The following is a 16,955-nucleotide window of genomic DNA, read 5'->3' as shown; positions in this document are numbered from 1 at the left end:
GAAGATCTCCTGGAGGAGGGCATGGCAACCCACTCCAGTGTTTTTGCCTGGAGAATCCCGTGGTCGGAGGAGCCTGGTGGGCTACAGTCCATGGGGTCAGTCCATGGGGTACAGTCCATGGTGTCAGACACAACTGAGCAACTGAGCACATAGACACAGAGTTATGTGGAGGAAGTGGGGCATGGTGGGTGTCAAAATGACTGTAGCTGGAGCTCTAAGACTATTTACAACTTTCTTGTTCCATAATTATAGTTCACTGGTGAGCTCATTGAGAAAGGTAAGCTCATGTCTACTAACTAGGATATGGATGAACTGAAAATGCAAAATGATTTCCCCTTAATACCCCCCAAGTTCCTCCTCTCAGGACCTCACCATGAAAATCAGCCTCATCCATATGCATGGTAACTAAGAAAGTGAAGTGGGTCTGCAGAGCAGACAAATGAAATTAGTGTAAAACTTGTTCCTGAGCTCATCCAGAAGTGCTAAAAATTGTGGATAGACTTCTGGTAAATCATTTCCGTATTTCCAGTTTATCTACATCAAAATATCAGTGACTTTTTAAAAATTTCTTCTTATTTTTCACCTGGCCTCCAGAATTTTTATCTTTTCCTCTCAGCCAGAAAAAAAAGTCAGTGGACAACACTTAAATGAATTTCACTTAAATGAGAGGAATCATTAAAAGAATCACTCCATAATGCTGACTCACTCATACATATCAAAGAATGAGTTATCTGAAAGTTAGATATATTTTTTTCTTTTTTTTGTTTATTATTAATTTTATTATCTTCTTTATGGTTGGGCTTCTCTAATACTAGCATTAGTTTACACTTATTAAAAGCAGATGCTTATACTTTCAACATTCTCCAATCGAACACATGAAGCAGCAAAGTCGATAAGTATGTTTTTGGATGAGAAAATGCAAGTGGAGCCAAAACAGTCTTGGAAAACTGAAATGACTATTTTACAGCCTAATGCTGAAAATTGATGAAACATCTATGTCTGAAAAAATAGCTCCAACCTCTAACATTTTAAAGTTATATAGATTCATACTCCAAAAGTATTTCTAGACAATTGTTTCAGGAAATCCAAATAGTAAGGTGAGAAAGACAGAAGTGGCAGGGGCAGGCAGAGAAGTCATCATTCAAGAAATTTTACAGCAGTGAATATTGCTTTAAAGCTTCCCTGGTGCTTAGTGGTAAAGAACCCATCTGCTATGCAGGAGATGCAAGAGATACGGGTTGGATCCCTGAGTCAGGAAGATATTCTGGAGAAGTTAATGGAAAACCACACCAATATTTCATGGGAAATTTCATGGACAGAGGAGCCTGCTGGGCTACAGTCCATGGGTCACTGAGTCAGACATAAGTTGGTTGACTAAGTAACAACAACATATTGCTTAAAATATGACCACAAAGTAATGGTAGTAAGAAGTCCATCCAGTAGGAGGGGAGGTAGGGAGTCCCTTGGAGAGCAAAGAGATCAAACCAGTCAATCCTAAGGGAAGTCAATTCTGTATATTCATTGGAAGGACTGCTGCTAAAGCTGAAGCTCCAATATTTTGGCCACCTGGTGCGAAGGACTGACTCCCTGGAAAAGACCCTAATGTTGAGAAAGATTGAAGGTAGGAGGAGAAGGGGGTGACAGAGGACCAAGAAAGTTGGATGGCATCACCAACTTGATGGACGTGAGTTTGAGCAAACTCCAGGAGATGGTGAAGGACAGGGAAGTCTGGCGCGCTGCAGTCTGTGGGGTCGCAAAGAGTCAGACACAACTGAGTTGACTAAACAAGAACAGTGGAAGAATGGGATAAAGTCAGGAAGAATGAGTGAAGTGAAATAATGAAAAGGTAACAGTAAGGGTGTCTAAAGTGGTTTTCCTGGTCAGATGCTCATCACCCCCCAGGATGCTCTTCCTGTAGGTATCTCAGGTCCCTTGCACATTGCTGCTGTAATTAGATGTCAAGCCTCCCACTCAAGATAACGCTCTTCTGCTTTGAGCTCTTCCATAATTGGTTACTGGGCAGAATTGATACTCCTCATCCAGCAACACCATGATCCCATATACTCTTGTTGTTGTTCAGTCGTGCCCAACTCTTTGTGACCACATGGACTGCAGCACGCCAGGCTTCCCTGTCCTTGACTATTTCCAGAGTTTGCTCAAAGTCATGCCCATATACTCTACAATGGGGTCCATGGGGTCACAAAGAGTTGGACACGACTGAGCGACTGAACTGATATTCTATAAGCCCTTATTTTTCATTCAGCATCATATAAAATTATTTGCCTGAATTCAGGCAGCCTTTATGTATCTCCTTTTCCTTCCTTTTTCCCTTTGCCCTCAATTTTTGTACTCACTCCACTCTACACTTTTGATTCCACCCATTTCCCTTCTGAAGAATTATTCTGTTTTCCACAGATGGAAATCTTGCTCTAGTTTGTCAAAGAAATACGGAAATTAGTGGTCAGATTTTCTCTCTGGCCCTTAATTTAAATCCCTGAAGGGGGGGAAAAAATGACCCCTCCAGCTCATTGTGTATACAAGCCCATGGGAGAGAATGATGGGCAGGTTATGTTATGTGTCTATTTCAGATCCCATCTGTCCTGGCTTGGAGGCCAGGAAGGCTGGTGTGTGTGGGCTTGGGTATGTGTGTTGATGGAGTGTCCTATCTCTACACAGGGCTGCTATTAAGTGGAAATTCTGTGGGCTGTCACTTAGATTCAATTGTGGGCTATTAGTGCTCTTCCCCAAACTCAAAACTTTGCTTTTTAGGTTTCTGTGCTTTGGTACAGGGTGTCTGTTGGCTCTGTATATGTAGCAACTTTTTAGTCAGTAGACAAACTTTTTTCTTCTTAATCAATTTGTCACATCTAGGTGATGATTAACAAACAAATTTAGTTCTGTCTATGATATATCATATTCAGAATAATATTTAATTTCCATAATTCAAGAAGATATACATATTATTTCTAGAGATAATAAATTTTGGCTGGATATAAAATAGCTATCAATCTTAATCTTGAAAAATTCTGATTTGGAGCCAACCATCTTATAGTATTGTGACTGTTTTAATCTGGCCAAGCAATGAAACAGATATATAACCTCTCACTTGATTTTTTCTTATTTTTCTGTGAAGGCCAAATACCTTCCAGTGAAAACTGAGCATTACAAAATGATCAATATATATTATTATTTTAAAAAATGTACTTGGACGCATCATGTGCATCTTTCATTCAAGTAAAACATTTTTACCTCTCTTTATAATTCTTCTATAGGTTGTCTGCTTTCATAATAAATAGGAGGTGTTTGCCTGAACTTATTTGTCAAAGCAAGATTTTCCCACAAACACTTTAAGAAATTCAAAATAAATTATTTTATGATTTGTAACATCTTCACTTTTTTTTTTTTTTACCAAATAAGTTATCTCAGCATAATTATAGAAATTCTACTGAAACTTTCTGTTTTACATTGCTCTAAATGTTTGAATCAATATGTTACTCATTCCCTCTTATCAAACCCTACTTTCCTTCATAGCTATTAAATTTATATCAAAGCCAAATTTTACATTTTGAAGTCAGCTTTTAATTTAATCTTGTTAAGCCACACCCTATTTTTAGAGGAAATACTTTTTTTCTCTAAAAGCGGTGGGCTATTTCTGCAGGCTTGGTGGATCCTGAGGAATCTGAGGATTCAAAATTTCTAAGTGCACCAAGCAATTGTCCCCATCAGAGACATTACTTTGCCCACAAAGGTCAGTCTAGTCAAGGCTATGGTTTTTCCAGTAGTCATGTATGGATGTGAGAGTTGGACTATAAAGAAAGCTGAGCGTCGAAGAATTGATGCTTTTGAACTGTGGTGTTGGAGAAGACTCTTGAAAGTCCCTTGGACTATAAGGAGATCCAACCAGTCCATCCTAAAGGAGATTAGTCCTGGGTGTTCATTGGAGGGACTGATGTTGAAGCTGAAATTCCAATACTTTGGCCACCTGATGCGGAGAGCTGACTCATTTGAAAAGACCCTGATGCTGGGAAAGATTGAGGGCAGGAGGAGAAGTGGACAACAGAGAATGAGATGGTTGGATGGCATCATTGACACAATGGACATGGGTTTGGGTGGACTCCAGGAGTTGGTGATGGACAGGGAGGCCTGGTTCGTGGGGTCGCAAAGAGTCAGACATGACTGAGCAACTGAACTGAACTGACAGCTTTTTATTCCTTTGTTTGCCAATCAGGGCCCTAGTCTTGTTGTGGCAAATCTAACTAGTCAAGAGTTTAATTGAGCTATGCTAGCCTTCTGAGCCTAGTTCTCCAGTTTTTTCTACCATAAAGCTGCTGGAGATAAGAATTTCACTGTGTGTTTCCAAGCTGGCCCTTTGGTTTTCACTTTTAGCCTTTTATTGATGGCTAGCCTTCTTCAGCCTTTCATTTTCTCTTTCCAAAAGCATCAGTTGGCTGGGAGTACTATTCAATGCCATTGCTCTTATAAACACTATTTCACACATGTATTGTGTTGGCCAACAAGTTCATCATTAAAATGTTACAGAAAAGCCCAAATGAATTTTTTAGCCAACCCAATATCTCAAATGGTTGATACGTTGAACCCACCATTACATTTCCCTTCACCGACATAGCCTCTCATTTTGCCCACAGTGAAAGCTTTATCACTGCCACCTGGTGCCTGCGGCTCTTCATACTCCAAAATCCCATTTTAGCATCTGTTTGTTCAGACTATTGTCAGACTGTCACAGGTTTGGATCCACACGAAATATACTCAGATGGAAAGTAGCAAATTGGAGGTCCAGTAAGGAAGGCTCTTGGGGTCAATACCAATAGGAGAAGAGAACAAAGGCAAATATAGGTAGAGGAAAATTTTGGTCTATGGTGTAGTCATATCAAGTCCTTGGCCAAATTCATAGGGAGCTCTGAAACTGGCATGACTCTTCTGAGTTGTACCAAACTGAAAAGAGGAAGCAAAGCTTTTCCAGATATTTACTGACTAGTTATCAGATACAGGTTCCCAGCTCTCTCCCCCATACATAGACCCTCATGTCAGAAAGGGAGTATAATCTTGAAAAAGGCAGCTATCTTCAGTGAAGGATGAGTCCCAGAGAGGGCAGACAGTTGGAGGTGTCAGCCCTCAATCTTTGGAACAATTGGTAATAAATCCTTTATTCCTAAAGTGGGGATGTGGATGATGCAAGCTAGAATGATTGCTGAAGAATTAAGTTTTAATTAGGGACATGTCAATAGGGCACAAATCCAAGCTAAAATATATCTCACTGGATAATTTTGGACTAATGTAAATATCAAAAAAAGTGATAATAGGCTTTGAAGTATTTATTAAAAAAAAGAATCTGGGAACCCATAACTATACTAAAAGGATGAATAAGTAGAAGTTCTTCTTTGTAGAATAATGTCAGTTAATTAACATAGAATGATAGAATTAAAAAGAATTAGATCAGTGCCAAACATCAAAGTAATGGTTTAGCTATTAATAGGTCCTAAAACTATTGGCTGAGAAATTACTGAAGATCACATTATACATATAATTTCAAAGTATCAGCACATAGGATGTACATGACTTATCAAGCAGAAAATGCACATTTACAACAGCAAGATCTTGTGGATACCATCTTAATCAAGTGATCTAATCTAGAATCACCAAAAAAAGGAAAAAGCCAGATATCATTAGTCTTTTGACTTGATGCAGAGGGAAGTACAAAACATTGTCTAGGTAAAATAGTTTCTTTTTAATTTTTTTTAGCTTTAGTGAGGCATAACTGACAAATGGAAGCTGTCTATATTGATGTACAAATTGATGTTTGATTTGTGTATACATTATGAAATGATCACCACAATCAAGTTAATCAACATATTGTTGTTGTGTTAGTAGCTCAGTCATGTCCAACTCTTTGCAACCCCAGGACTAGAGCCTGCCAGGCTCCTCTGTTCATGGGATTCTCCAGGCAAGAATACTGCAGGGGGTTGCCATTCCCTTCTCCAAGGGATCTTCCTGATTCAGGGATCAAACACAGGTCTCCTACATTGCAGGCAGATTCTTTACCATCTGAGCCACAAGGGAAACCCAGTTAGCATATTGTTGTTGTTTAGTCTCTAAGTCATATCCGACTCTATGAGATCCCATGGACTGAAGCACACCAGGATCCTCTGTCCATGGGGATTCTCCAGGCAGAATACTAGACTGACTTGTCATTTCCTCCTCCAATTAGCATATTACCTAGGTATTATTCTAGACAAAATGTGTAACGTGAATCTAATCATAGGTGATTGAGCAAATCCAGATTGTGACGGAGTTTATGAGCCCACTAGCCCAGATTCTTCAAAAAAATATCATAATCAGGAAAAACAGAAAGTGTAAGGTGACTGTTCTAAACTAAAAGAATTTAAAGACATATGGCAAACAAAGGTACTCTAAGAACATTAATCAGATACTGAGTTGAAAATTTAAAATGGACCTTTGGGGTTTAATTGGGCCTCCCTGATAGCTCAGTTGGTAAAGAATCTGCCTGCAATATTGGAGACCTGGGTTCAATCTCTGGAGATGGGTTGGGATGATCCCCTAAAGAAGGGAAAGGCTACCCATTCCAGTATTCTGGCTTGGAGAATTCCATGGACTGTATAATCTATGGGGTCACAAAGAGTCGGACTGAGTGCTTTTCATTTTCTTTCACTTTCACTTTCTTGGGGCTTATTTGGGTAAATATGAATATGGATTGTATATTAGATACTGGTATTGTATTAATATTAAAATTCTTGAGTGTGATTATGTCAGAGTTACCCACTGAAATACTTAAGGGTTAAGTATCTTGATATCACCATCATACTTTTGAAACTTATCTTTTTAAAAGGATATGGAGAGAGATGTGGCAAAATATTAACAATCAGTGAATCAAGGTTAAGGTTACAAGGATATTTGTAATATTGTATTTTCAACTTTTATCAGTTGCTATTGTTTTAAAACAATACAGGATAAAATTCTAAAATTTAACCCAAATCCTGACCCAGTTTTCATAAATCCTCTATTAAGTTCTGTGTTCATGAAATCTGATGGTTTTGAATTCTGATTATGACCTCCTCATACTTACCTTTTTTTTCTAGCATTAAAAACAAAGTGAATCAACATGAAGGATTCATGTTGATGTATGGCAAAAACAATACAATATTGTAAAGTAATTAGCCTCTAATTAAAATAAATAAATTTAAATTTAAAAAAAAGAAAAAAGAAATTGAATTTATATGCCAAAAAAAAAAGTGATTTTTTAAAGGAAAATACGTACAATACCACATCTATTTTAACTACATTTCCACGACTCCTATCCAAGTCACTTTCAGCCTGACAAATTCCTACAACTGCCAAAATGAAATCTCAACCCTAGTAATTTTCACTAATGTTTCCTTTTAACTTATTTTTAGGTTTCTATGGACTACTTCTGTTGGCTGAGGTGAAGGAGGAAGCTCTAACTACTCTGGCGATAAATAAATAAATAACTTTTTAAAAACCTTTATTTCAACTTCCCTTTTCTGAGCTACATTTTCTCCTTCCTCATTATCTCATTCCCTCAGGATCACCTATCAAACCTGCTTTTAAGAGAAAGAAAAGTAAAAGCAAAGTTTTACCTTAACTATATTCAAAAGAATGAGGGGGAAATGAAAGTCGAGAATATAGACATGTCTCCAAGTAAATCTCATTAGACCTAAAGAAACTTTTCAATGCCTTGTTTTTAAAAAAGCAGTGACCCTCTGTGAAGTCACCTTTTAGGGAGCTGTGGCACAACAATTTAAGGAATATGACTCTCATTTTGTATATTTACAGGCTTCATTGGAATTCTTACTGACAAAATATGTCAAAAATCATGTGCCTATACATACACACACATATATATATATATATATATATATATATATATAAAGAGAGAGAGATAATGTTTAAACTGTCTACCATGACCGACTTTATTTTCTTGGGCTCCAAAATCACTGCAGATGGTGACTGCAGCCATGAAATTAAAAGATGCTTGCTCCTTGGAAGAAAAGCTGTGACCAACCTAGACAGCATATTAAAAAGCAGAGACATTACTTTGCCAACAAAGCTGCATCTAGTCAAAGCCATGATTTTTCCAGTAGTCATGTATGGATGTGAGAGTTGGATCATAAAGAAAGCTGAGCACTGAAGAATTGAGGCTTTTGAACTGTGGTGTTGGAGAAGATGTTTGAGAATCCCTTGGACTGCCAGGAAATCAAACCAGTCCTTCCTAAAGGAAATCAGTTCTCAATATTCATTGAAAAGTCTGATGGTGAAGCTGAAGCTCCAATACTTTGGTCAACTGATGTGAAGACCTGACTCATTGGGAAAGACCCTGATGCTGGGAAAGATTGAAGGCAGGAGGAGAAGGGGATGACAGAGGATTAGATGATTTGATGGCATCACCGATTCGAAGGACATGAGTTCAAGCAAACTCCAGAGGTTGGTGAAGGACAAGGAGGCCTGGCGTGCTGCAGTCCATGCAGTTGCAAAGAGTTGGACATGAGTGAGCAACTGAACTGAACTGTCTAGATATGTAAGTGGTCTTTGAAACATTCTCTTTTAATTTCAGATTTTCAAATATCTCAAAAATAAAGATTTACCTTCTCTAGTGCATTTTCTGAAACAACACTTCAATAGAACTCAAGTAAATTTTAACAAGTATGTATTTCTCTAGCACGTATCTTTCTTTCCTATTTAAGACTCTCTCCGATCCCACAAATTCCCTAGTAGCTATAGGCTCATATATTAAAAATATGCACATATACATATCTATAAACTCTCTTAATGTATTTATGTAAAGGCACTCCAACCCAATGCATAAAACAGGTGAACTACTTTTAATTTTATCATGGGAAATATGTGAAGTTAATGTGAAAGAAGATAAAACAATCCCAGCTCACTCTTTTTTATTGGAAAAACACTCTAGATGTTTTGTGAGAAGAGAAAAATCTCTATAGAATTGAATTGCAACAGAACTTTTATGTAAAGCAGTTTTATTTGAAATATATTGTCCCAGACAGCAGTGTAGAGAACAGTTTTAATCCAAAATGCTTCCAGGCTCAGTCCCTTCTGGCCAATTAATTTGATTTCAGTAATGCTCTGGTTGCCTCTGCCTAGCACTAGCTATTAAATATAGTGCTGTGCCTTTTAGAAAACTTTTACTTTACGTGAGAGCCAAAAGGTAAATCTGTACAAAATTGAACTAGGAGTTGAAATATGATTTTGAAATGGAAAAACAGATTAGCTCAAATTCTGACAAATGGAAATCTGTTTGAAAAAATTAGGTAACAAAAACTGCTAGTGTCTGTCAACCATCAGTCATATTTAGACAAAAACTGGGCAAAGCTCACAACTACTCAGAGGTTTTCAAATGATTTTCCCTGATTTAATTCAAGTTTGGGGTGGGGGGAGGGAGGAAAGGCAACATTTTCCAATAACATTAAGATTAAATTCAACCAATATTTATTGGAAAGTACTGGAATGGTCACTGGATAAAGATGACGAAGAAAAGACAATCCTACCCTCAGGACAATCTAGTGGATAAAACTGGGCACAACTTTTAATACTAGATGGAACGCTGTTGCTGTTCTTCATTTGCTAAGCCATGTCGGACTCTTTTCTTTTTTGTTTTTTTAATTTTATTTTATTTTTAAACTTTACAAAATCATATTAGTTTTGCCAAATATCAAAATGAATCCACCACAAGTATACACGTGTTCCCCATCCTGAACCCTCCTCCCTCCTCCCTCCCCATACCATCCCTCTGGGTCGTCCCAGTGCACCAGCCCCAAGCATCCAGTATCGTGCATCGAACCTGGACTGGCAACTCATTTCATACATGATATTATACATGTTTCAATGCCATTCTCCCAAATCTTCCCACCCTCTCCCTCTCCAACAGAGTCCATAAGACTGTTCTATACATCAGTGTCTCTTTTGCTGTCTCGTACACAGGGTTATTGTTATCATCTTTCTAAATTCCATATATATGTGTTAGTATACTGTATTGGTGTTTTTCTTTCTGGCTTACTTCACATGTCCGACTCTTTTCGACCCCATTGACTGCATCAGGCCAGGCTTCTCTCCTTCACCATCTCCTGGAGCTTGCTCAGACTCCACCGAGTCAGTGAAGCCATCCAACCACCTCACCCTCTGTCGTCCTCTTTCCCTCCTGCCTTCGATCTTTCCCAGGATTAGGGTTTTTCTAATGAACCGGCTCTTCACATCATGTGGCCAAAGTATTGGAGCTTCAGCTTCAGCATCAGTCCTTGCAATGAATATTCAGGGTTGATTTTCTTAAAGATTGACTGGTTTGATCTCCTTGCTGTCCAAGCCACTCTCAAGAGTCTACTCCAGCACCACAATTCAAAAGCATCAATTCTTCAGTGTTCTGCCTTCTTTATGGTCCAGTTCTCAGAATCGTATGTGACTACTGGAAAGACCACAGCCTTGACTATCCAGACCTTTATTGGTAAAATACTATCTCTGCGTTTTAACACACTGTCTAGGTTTGTCATAGCTTTCCTGCCTTTCTCTCTCTCTCTCTCTCTCTCTCTATATATATATATATATATGTATATATATATACACACACACACACATATCTATATTCATATATGTATTCCTGTAACCATTCTATAATCAAGATAATAAACATATGTATCACCTGCAATGTATTTCTGTGTCCTCTTGTTGTTTATATGTTTTTTGTGGTAAGAACACTTAATATGAGGCTTACCCTCTTAACAAATTTTTAAGTACATAATTGTGCTTAGTCGCTCAGTCATGTCTAACTCCTGGTGACCCCATGGACTGTAGCCCATCAGGCCCCTCTGTCCATGGGGATTTTCCAAGAAATAATACTGGAGTGGGTTGCTGTGCCCTCCTCCAGGGGATCTTCCCAACCTAGGGATCAAACTCAGGTCTCCCACATTGCAGGTGGATTCTTTACTATCTGAGCCACCAGAGAAGCCCTTGTTGCTAATTGTAGGTGCTGTGTTGTAGAGTAGATCTCTAAAACTTACTCATCTTATATGACTGTCAATACAGAGTTTATTGTTGGGGAGAGGATAAATTGGGAATTTCGAATTAACAGATACACACTACTACATAAAAAAATAGATATACAAAAAGGACCTACTGTACAGCACAGGAAACTATATTCAATCTTATGCTGCCGCTGCTAAGTGGCTTCAGTCGTGTCCAACTCTGTGGGACCCCATAGACCGCAGCCCACCAGGCTCCCCCGTTCCTGGGATTCTCCAGGCAAGAACACTGGAGTTGGTTGCCATTTCCTTCTCCAATGCATGAAAGTGAAAAGTTAAAGTGAAGTCGCTCAGTCGTATCTGACTCTTAATGACCCCATGGACTGCAGCCTAACAGGCTCCTCCGTCCATGGGATTTTCTATAACAACCTATAATGCAAAAGAACTTTAAAGAGAACATATGTATATCTATGTTAGTATAGTTTTTAATTGGTGTGTGTGTGTGTGTGTGTGTGTGTGTGTGTGTATATATATATATAAATATATAAACTATACTTCAATTAAAAATCAACTATACTTCAATATAAAAAATACAGAATTTATTTGTTATCATTTTGCAGTTTCAAAGCTCTGGAGGAGGTTGAAGACAGGCTCCAGATATGTGCACAGTGAATAGAGAATGTGGTATTATTGTTCTAGCAAGATGTTTAGCTGAAAAACAAAGGGGAGAGATGGCTCTGTATATAAAGGTTTTATATACTTTTGATTACAAAGTTTAAATCATTCAATAAGTAGAGACTAGTATAATGAACCTCACATATCCCCTACCCAACTTCTTATCCCTCTTGTAACTGCACTTCCTATAAGCTGTAGGCACATCAAGAGACTTGAGAACATGTGTTTTTTTTCAAGTAGTTTTGACCATAATCAAATGAGGTGAAGGCCAATAAAAATTGAGGCTAAAAACTCAGAAAGGAAAATAGATCAAGGCAGTTTTCATGTAATCTTTTTACATTTTTCCTGATATTATACTCATGTACTATAAATGACGAGATGCTTTTGAGAAAAGGAATGAGCATGTGATTTTGAGTCAAAAAAAAAAACCTATATAAAGATCCTGGTTACAATATTTATCAGCCTTATGACTTTAGTAAAATTTCTTAACATCACCAATTTGAGACTTGTTATTTATAAAATGTTAGTGTCAGTAAAAAGGGAGTGCACTGAGATAACATACATCAAATAAAGAGTTCTTTGAAAAAATAAATAATAGAAATATTTGCAAAACCTAAAAATCTATATACTGACTTCACTTACTATTCACAATACATCAAGCAAAACTGGGGTTCAGGATGAGTAAGCTATGTAATATTATATAGCTAGCAGTGAGTGAGAGGGCCTGAATGCTGCTCATCCATCCCCAATTCAAGGGCCTTTCTACTTTACTATGTTGTCTTTCCTACTTACAGTTGACACTCAACAAATAATTGTTAAAGAAAAAGATAAGCATGCCTGAATGAGTAAGAACAAAGATCTATACACCCAGGGTTTTTTGGATGATCTAGAAACTTCAGGATTCCCAACAAAAGACTCTAAAAAGTTTCCAATTAATATCTCTGTTAGTTAAGGCAACCCTAGATACTAGAATAAATAAAAGCAAAATGTTAGTGAGTTCACACACTAGGGGTTGCATGATAGGAGAGCATCTTCCATGTGATAACTCACAATTTCCTATAACCAAACATTCTACTGGAAAAATCTAGTTGCTTGGCTATCAGAGCAGGGGAGTGGGTAAAGTGTAATATAAAGCTTGGCTGAGCAGAAGCTTTATGTCAGTAACTCAGGAAAAAGGATCAGACCAAGGTTTTGTTGTTTATTCAGTCACTAAGTCATGTCCAACTCCTTGATACCCCATGAACTGCAGTGCACCAGGTTTCCCTGTCCTTCACTATCTCCCAGAGTTTGTTCAAACTCTTGTCCATTGAGATGGTGATGCCACCCAACCATCCCATCCTCTGTTGTCCTCTTCTCCATTTCCTTTCAATCTTTGCTAGCATCAGGGTCTTTTCCAATCAGTCAGCCTTTTGTATCAGGTGACCAAAGTATTGTAGCTTCAGCATCAGCCCTTCCAATGAATATTCAGGGTTGATTTCCTTTAGGATTGACAGATTTGATCTCTTGGCTGTCCAAGGGACTCTCAAGAGTCTTCTCCAGCAGCACAATTTGAAAGCATCAATTCTTCAGCACTTAGCCAAGATTATATGTTAAAAATCAGCACCTCTGGTTTTCAAAAAACCTTGTTGCCAGCATCCTGGTTGTTAGAGTAGTGATCCATGATGGGATGGTCAAGTGGGCTGGCATCTCCTCACCTCTCACTCTGTATGCTCCATCATCTTAAATGCCATTGTCACTTATACACCAACACTGTCCCCCACCACAGACCCATTCTATATACTACTTACTCTGCTGCTGCTGCTGCTGCTAAGTCGCTTCTGTGCGACCCCATAGACGGCAGCTCACCAGGCTCCCCTGTCCCTGGGATTCTCCAGGCAAGAACACTACTTACTCTATCTGGATTTAATTGACCCCTTTCTTTCCCAGGCCACCAGATTTTCTTCATTCATCAAATATTCCTAAACATCCTGAATTTGTCCTGACATAAATGTCCTTATACTTTTTTTTTCTCTTTTGAACAAATTTCAGACTTCTATAGCAGTTTCAAAATAGTTCAGAGAATTTCCATATACTCCTCACTTAGCTCCCTGTAAAGTTACATTTTTTTAGCATCCCTCAAAGTGTCAAGAAGGGCAGGAAGTTTCAGGAGGGAGGGGAATAGGCCTGCCTCATTCACTGTGCAGCTGTCTGCTGACTCTGCAGACCTATGGACTGTAGCCTGCCCAGGCTCCTCTTCCCAGGCTCCTCTGCCCAGGGAATTTTCTAGGCAAGAATACTGGAATGGGTTGCCATTTCTACTCCAGGGCATCTTCAAGAACCCAAGGATTAAACCCAAGTCTCTTTTGTCTCCTACATTGGCAGGCGGGTTCTTTACCACTAGCTGCACCACTAATGCCTGGCAAAGTACCTCCCACAGCAGATGCTCCTTAGATAGTTTTTGATGAACATGTAGTGACTTTATCCCAGCTCCTCCTCATTACTACTTCTACATTTATTTATATTTAAAGGGACCCTGGGCTACCTACAAAAGAGAGGAACTAGTTATCCTCTTAGTTTTCAAATTATAAATAAGAAACTATATTTACATTTATATAACTTGAGTGCAACTGCTGTGTTCCTCAAACACAAATGTTTTGCATCCTCATTATTTGCATGCTGCCCCTGAAGCATGTAACTGAGCATGCTATTTGTGAAGATTCTTTTTCCTCTGACTCATGCCATCACCACTTCTGTGAGCATGCTCTTCTTTATTTCTATGTCTCAGTCAGAACCCATTTCATCATGGAACATTCCTTAACATGTCTCTTCCCCATCTTGAATTTCAAGCCTAAAATTTTTTTGTAAAAGTTGATCTTATTCAACTAGTTTCATTAACTTGGAGACTCTTGGTCTATAGAAGTTTACATACAACAAATTAAAAAGAAATGTAGAGTACAAGAAGGTACACCATAGCAATGAGAAGTAACATCTAATAGTAATGACTAGTAGCAAGAGGAGAAACAAAAAATAACAAGGAGCCCACTTAAGGCAATAAACTTAGGAACCTGGCCATTTAAATAAGATCAAGAAATGACCCAGAGTACATCTTTGAACAAGAGCATTAAAAATAACTTGGGATCATAGCAATAACTACAAGTTGTCAGTTATCAATAAGAAATTAATGACCAATGGACTTCAACAGAAAATGTAGTGAGTGGTTTCATTTTGGGCTTCCCTTGTGGCTCAGCTGGTAAAGAATCTGCTTTCATTTCAAAAATGTTTGGTATTAAAGTGATAAATATGAGAATCACTTAAAGATATAGTTTCAATTAACTTTCAAACTAGCTACAATTCATTTTAATGAATGACGCATTGAGAATTGTTACTGTGCTTTTAACCATCTCTTAGATTGGCATTAGAAACATTTATTCCACTCCTTTTTGTGAAATATCGGTTATCTCAAGAACTCTTTACAAAACATTTTTAAACTTTATGGAAAGTATTTTCACTAGAAAATTTAACCTTAAAATTAAAATATCAAAGGAAAGAATTGGAGAGTCTACAAGCAATAAATGCTGGAGAGGGTGTGGAGAAAAGGGAACCTTCTTACACTGTTGGTGGGAATGAAAACTAGTACAGCCACTATGGAGAACAGTGTGGAGATTCCTTAAAAAACTGGAAATAGAACTGCCTTATGACCCAGCAATCCCACTGCTGGGCATACACACTCAGGATACCAGAAGGGAAAGAGACACGTGTACCCCAGTGTTCATCGCAGCACTGTTTATAATAGCCAGGACATGGAAGCAACCTAGATGTCCATCAGCAGATGAATGGATAAGAAAGCTGTGGTACATATACACAATGGAGTATTACTCAGCCATTAAAAAGAATACATTTGAATCAGTTCTAATGAGGTGGATGAAACTGGAGCCTATTATACAGAGTGAAGTAAGCCAGAAAGAAAAACACCAATACAGTATACTAACACATATATATGGAATTTAGAAAGATGGTAACAATAACCCTGTATGCGAGACAGCAAAAGAGACACAGATGTATAGAACAATCTTTTGGACTGTGTGGAAGAGGGAGAGGGGGTGATGATTTGGGAGAATAGCATTGAAACATGTATAATATCATATAAGAAATGAATCACCAGTCCAGGTTCGATGCAGGATACAGGATGCTTGGGGCTGGTGCACTGGGATGACCCAGAGGGATGGTGCGAGGGGGGTTCAGGATGGAGAGCACGTGTACACCCATGGTGGATTCATGTTGATGTATGGCAAAACCAATACAATATTGTAAAGTTAAAAAAAATTAAATAAAAAAAAAGAATTGGAGAAATATGTTGTATTTCCAGCTAGAAAAAAAATTGTTCTCAATGCATGCTGTCACTTCAGTCGTGTCTGACTCTCTGCAACCCCATGGACTGTAGCCTGTCATGTTCCTCTGTCCATGGGGATTCTCCAGGTAAGAATACTGGAGTGGGCTACCGTGCCTTCCTTCAGGGGATCTTCCCATCCCAGGGATCAAACCTGCATCTCTCTCTTACATCTCCTGCATCGGCAAGAGGGTTCTTTACCACTAGCACCACAAGGGAGGTCCGAAAAATGACCCAAGGCAGGTGTTAGATGCTAACATACATAAAGAATAGAATTTAATTTTTTATCCTCCTTTGTAATTTTGTATGATTTCCATGAGAGTGAGTGAGGGATTTCCATCCTAAAGCTCAACAGTGATGTAAGATCCTTTCATAATTAGGTTTCTAAGATTTATTATATATGATGAGTTTAGATCCTAGATTTTATAGGTGAGAAATTGGAGGGTATTAAATAACTAGGCAGCCTGCGCAGTTTATTTATAAAGAATGGGATTCTAGGAACTTCCTTGGTGTCTAGTGGTTAAGAATCCACTTTGCAATGCAGGGGACTCAGGTTCAAGCCTTGGTCAGGGAACTAAGATCCCAGAAGCCACAGAGCATCTAAGCCTGCACACCACAACTACAAAGTCTGCACGTTCTGAAGCCTGAATACCACAACTAGAGAGTTTGTGTGCCGCACCTAGAGAGTTGTGCACCACGATGAAATATCCTGCATGCCATGATGCAGTCTACTTAATTAATTTTTTAAAAAAGACTGGGACTCCAACTCACAGTCTCTACATTTGCCATTTCAAGACATAAGGTTTTCTTTTTTTGATAATCTGATTTTCACAAACAAACCTATGAGAGGGGGATTGGTTACAGAATTGCAGAACCCATGATCTTTAAGC

The sequence above is a fragment of the Bos indicus genome, chromosome 1 (assembly GCF_029378745.1).
Source record: "Bos indicus isolate NIAB-ARS_2022 breed Sahiwal x Tharparkar chromosome 1, NIAB-ARS_B.indTharparkar_mat_pri_1.0, whole genome shotgun sequence".
NCBI lineage: Eukaryota > Metazoa > Chordata > Mammalia > Artiodactyla > Bovidae > Bos > Bos indicus.
The sequence above is the reverse complement of the archived record's forward strand: the minus strand, read 5'-3'. Positions refer to the sequence as shown.